Consider the following 5,480-nt stretch of genomic DNA (forward strand, 5'->3'; position numbering starts at 1 on the left):
ACCAGGGCGCAGAGGATGGAGGGAGGGTCAGCTGAGACCTGGGACAGCCCAGCGAGGTTTCGTGGAAAGCAACTGACCTGAACTTCGCCCAGAAAAATGGGCACAAGGGGATGTGAGTGGATGGCTGGAGGGGATGTGAGAATTATGAGGGATGACGTGAGCAAATAAGTCATGTTGAAATTTTTCTTTTCTTAAGTGGATTCAAAATAACCAACAAAATGTTGTCCTTAAGCCCAGATTTGTATCCACCTCGGAAAATAACGCGAGATTTTTGGTCGTTTAGTGGCTTTTTCCCCCACATTTGTTTCTCTAGCTATAAAATGAAGGTTTCACTTTCCATATTCCTCGCCCATAGAGATGTTGAAAGGGTTAAAGAATTCTGTAAAGCTTTGAGGGCCTCCTTAAAGCACTTATGCAAAACCAAATTATAACCATCGTTGTTTTGGTTGTTGGTTTTTATTATCTTTCTTGTAAAACTGCCCCAGGGGAAGCATCACTTTTAGTGTGGTCATAATCTGCTCAAACACTTAACCGTCTCATTGTGACCCACCTGACTGGAAAGGCGCAGCAGATCCTTGGCCTCCACACACCCTTCTTCCAGCAATCCCTACTGTTCCAGAGGCTTTCCAGGGGCCAGGGCCAGAGTCTGGGGCTGGGACTAACTCGTAAATAGGTTTATTTTTCATTTGACACATACAATCTAAGAAAAAATGAATGCCTTACTGGTATTTAAATGTTGATAAATTTCAGATAAAAATCTAAAATTCTGGCTTCCCTTCTGTAGAAGATCTGACATCCATGGGCCTGTAGGTTGCACATGCCACAGCAGGAATCAGCCAGTTCACTGGATGTGCGCTCACTCCCTGACCATACCCCATGTGGCCTTCATCCTCATGGTGGATAACTGCCAGTCCTGAGAAAGATCCATCAGCTTCTTTCAGTGACATCTGTCTGTTTTCCAGCCAAAGCACTGACTGGTCTACATTGAGCTGCCTATAATGGCCACCCCAGTGAGTAGGGTGCTAGGGCTGGGTCAAGCAGGAAAGAGGTGGCAGGACTAGTTGAGTCGATGGAGACTGAGCCAGAGGGAGAAGGAAGGGATCTGACTTTAGAGCCTGAAGCTAAAGGCCAGGTTCAGGGAGTCAGGTATTAGGCTTTTCCAAGTAGGGAATGGGAGTCAACAGCAAAAGTTCTGGAGCCAATTCCACCAGCCCTGAGCATCTGCCAGGGAATGCCCTTTAGTGACACTGTTTATTTCGATCAGATAATTCGTATTTGTATGTTATAAACATTGGAGAAATTACATACATATGTGTTGTTGCATACATATGCACCTATACCCATATCTAAGCCCACCACCAACAATTCCAACATAATAAGTGTGGTTGGGGTGGGGGGCAGTGTTTTCTGAAAGCTCTGGGCATTTCTAAAGTGCAATGTACAGCTGGGGTTGAGAACTACTGCTCTCGGTGAGCTGATCTTCCTTATGACCCCTCATGTCCATTCATTCATCTCAGTCTGACCTCAGAAACTGAACACTCTTTAAATTATTCAGTTCCTTCTACGCAAAAACCCAGTCTCTGGGGGCTCCTCTCTTCCTCTTTCAGTTTCCTAACGTATGTCTGGGTGGATGAAGGAGGCTTACTATGTCTCAGATCTGGGTGGTTGGGTCCTCTGGATGACACCATTTGTCCTATTGGTCATTTACAGCTCAAGCTGGTCCCTAGTGGAAAATGATTTGGCCATCCTTGATGTGGTTAGGGCCTGACAGCCTCCCTGGCTGACTTAGCTCCAGTCTGGCTCGTGCAAGTGCCATGTACCTCTCAGAACCAATGTGACATTGTCCAGCTGCTCCCTCTGGCCCAGGATATCAACCTAGAGGAGTCTGCCATGCTAGATATCACCCCAACACAAGGGCCTCGCAGCAGTTCCACTGGCCTTTGAGTATCCCTCAGGGCCTATGCCAATCTGTCCATAACATGATAAATTATCATGGCTCTCTGAGCACTACCATGATGGATTGTCAGTTTACATTGATGGAGCCTTGATTGGTGGGTGTGGAGGCAGCCTTCAAGAGGGTCACCTTCCATAGTTTTATTAAATTAGAATGAATATACTCTACCTTCTGTTTTTGCCAGAATCACTACCCCTCCCTCTGGTTGTCTGCCCTTGTCTTTTTCTCCATTTCTTCTACCAGATATTGTGTGTCTAGAAGAGGCAAATTTACCGCTACTTCGCATCCACATCCATTGGGATTCCCATGTTGTATCTTGTCCCCTTTGGCAGATGGGACTCTTGCAGATAAGGAGACCTAACTCAGGAAGAATTTATGATTGTCCTCATTATAAATTAACTTTCACAAATTCTTCTTTCACACGTTCTTGGCTATTCTTATCCACTTACTCTTCCAGTTGCAGAATCCAGAAGACTTACAATTCTGGAGTACACTTCTTTCTATTAGACCCGTTACCCTTTGAGGCAACAGGTGGTCACTTAGAGTAGCCCAATTCTGTAAGGTAAACTCCACTGTGACAGTACTGGGGACATCTTGAGTGCCATAGTTGCTATGAAAGAATCTCATATTTAGCTTAAAAGAAAAGGATATGATAGTCACCAGAGCTGTTTAAGATGTTCTGGCTTTCTCTCTTTCTGGATGGCAGAAATCATGTTTTCACCTGCTGGGAATTAGCTATGGCCAAGAGACTTGCTTTGGCCAAGGAGATATGAAAGCTGATTCTGGTCAGCCATTAGGAGCCACTTTGAGCTTCACCATTGCCTTGGTGTACCCTTCCAATATCTTAGGCAATGTTCCAGGTGGAGGCTGCTCTACCAGCTGGGAACCTGGTTGGGATCCTGGATGGAGAACATCGCTCAGCAGAACCCCACATGACCCTCAGTAGATGTGCGGCATGAGTGAGAAAGAAACTTTAGTCTTTTGAAGCCTCTGAGATTTGATGTAGTTTGCTACAGCTGAGCCTAACCTGAGTGAAGAGAAGAATAAGAAGCATGGTGTTTGGTATTTGTGTGTATGCAACCAGGAACAAGTACCACAGCCTCCACCCAACCTACTCCTTTTTTAAAAATTTACTGTTCCTCTTTTAAAATTATTTTATATGGATTAAAGGAGAAATTCATCTTTTAGAAAACGGATCTAAGTCCAAAATCACTCTTTTTTTTTTTTTTTTTTTGAGACAGGGTCTCACTCTGTTGCCTAGGCTGGAGTGCAGTGGGGCAAGCATGGCTTACTGCAGCCATGAACTTCTGGGCTCAAGTGGTTCTCCTACCTCAGCCTCCTAAGTAGCTGGGACTACAGGTGTGCACCACTGTGTCTGACTAATTTTTTAAAATTTTTAGTAGAGACAAGGTCTCCCTATGTTACCCAGACTGGTCTCAAATTCCTGAGCTCAAGAGATCTTCCCGCCTCATACCTATAATCACAGCATTTTGGGAGACCTCCCAAAGTGCTGGGATTATAGGTGTGAGCTACTGTGCCCAGCCTTAAAAATCACTCTTATCAGAAAATTGAACCCTTTTGCATTGTTGATGGAAATGTAATTGGTACGGCCATTAAGGAAAACAGTATGGAGTTTCCTTTAAAAATTAAAAAAATAGAACTACCATATGATCCAACCATCCCTGAATGTATGTCTGAAAGAAATGAAATCAGTATTTCAAATCATGTTCATTGCAGCATTCATAACAGCCAAGACATAGAAACAAACTAAGTGTCCATTTACAGATGAATGCATAAAGAAAACATTATATGTATATGTGTGTGTGTATGTGTATGTATATATATATACACACACATATATATATGATGGAATATTATTCAACCTTAAAAAGAAATAGCCTCCTATTGGTTGACATCACAGACAAACATGGAGAGCATGATACTGAGTGAAGTCGGTGAGACATGGAAAGACAAATACTGCATGATCTCACTCATATGTGGAAAAGAGAGTAGAAATAGAGAGTAGAAGAGTGGTTGCCAGAGGCCGGTGGTGAGGACAATGGAGAGGTGTTGGTCAACAGGTACAAAGTTTCAGTTATAAGATGAATAAGTTCTGGAAGTCTAATGGTGGCTATAGTTAATAATACTGTATATTTAGGTGAAGTTTGAAAAGATTTAAAGTGTCCTCGAGACACACACACACACACACACACACACACACACAAAGGGTAACTGTGGGTGGTGATGGACCTGTTACTTAACTTGATTGTGGTAATCATTACACTATACATAGGTATTGCAAATCGTCATGTAACCTTGAATACATACGATTTTTAGTTGTTGGTTAAACATTTTAAAATCAAAAAAACAAAACCAAAATTACTCATCAATTGAAGAAATAGTCTAAAACAAGGACTGCGGAAAATGAACAACCACCACAGAGAAAGTGATGCTCTGCGCCCTCCCATTCTGCTCGGTGCTTGCCGGTGCTTGCCTCCACATTTCCTAAGAAACATAGAGCAAGGAGTGCTCCAGGCACAGACGCAGCTTCCCCTGGCCAATAACCATGGAGATCCTGTCCTGCCTCTCGCCCTGCCCTTCCCCTCTCAGACCCTCCTGACCAGTGTAGGGAAAAGCCTGAGGGACTCTTAGTCATTCTGTTTTTGGAATGTGGAATTGAGAGCTAGCTGGTCCCAAGCACCCAGCCGTCTGTGTCTTCTCACAGGGGCCTCACGTTGTTTTCTAGTTGAACAGTGCACAGGAATTTTTCAGCACCCCCTCCTCTATCACAAAGCCTGTGATTCCTTTAAAGAACTGCAAAGCAAAGCATCTTTCCAGTTAAAAAGCCCAAACTGAAATGTGATGGCATCTAAATGTCTTTATCCCCAATTATCAGCCCTCTTCCTGACAGGCCCTCCCATCTGCCTCTGTGCCTAGAAAGAAGTTGCCTGCTACTTCAGCCCCAGTTTTCTTTTCTTTTTCTTCTTCTTTTTCTTTTCTTTTTTTCTGGAGAGTTTCACTCTGTAGCCCAGGCTGGAATGCAGTGGCACAATCTCAGCTCCCTGCAAGCTCTGCCTCCCAAGTTCACGCCATTCTCTTGCCTCAGCCTCCCAAGTAGCTGGGACTACAGGCGCCCGTCACCATGCCCAGTGAATTTTTTTGTATTTTTTAGTAGAGACGGTGTTTCACCGTGTTAGCCAGAATGGTCTCGATCTCCTGACCTCCTGATTGGCCCACCTCAGCCTCGCAACAGTTTTCTTATTTTTAAGGGATTTATCTTTTGATCACTTTATATTATTAGATTGGTGCAAAAATTATTGTGGTTTTTGTCATTTAAAGTAATGTACTTTTGTACCAACCTAAAATAAATATTATTTGTTTATTCCAGACTTACTTAAAAGAGGACTCAAGGAGGATGAGAAAGACGTGTTTGTATTTCAAGATAAAAAAGGAAATATATGAGGCCGGGCACAGGAATGCCTGTATTCCCAGCACCTTGGGAGTCTGAGGTGGGAGGATCACTTGA

General features: G+C 43.5%; 1 long non-coding RNA gene across 1 annotated transcript in view; it reads right to left on the reverse strand.

The window, feature by feature from the left end:
- Positions 1 to 449: 449 nt before the first annotated feature.
- Positions 450 to 5,480, reverse strand: part of LOC105513584 — an 84,032-nt gene continuing 79,001 nt past the window's right edge. Inside the window, exon 4 of the long non-coding RNA XR_001002050.1 lies at positions 450 to 2,981. This is a non-coding gene — a long non-coding RNA (uncharacterized LOC105513584). The remainder of the gene's footprint in view (positions 2,982 to 5,480) is intronic.

The sequence above is a fragment of the Colobus angolensis genome, unplaced genomic scaffold (assembly GCF_000951035.1).
Source record: "Colobus angolensis palliatus isolate OR3802 unplaced genomic scaffold, Cang.pa_1.0 Scaffold232, whole genome shotgun sequence".
NCBI lineage: Eukaryota > Metazoa > Chordata > Mammalia > Primates > Cercopithecidae > Colobus > Colobus angolensis.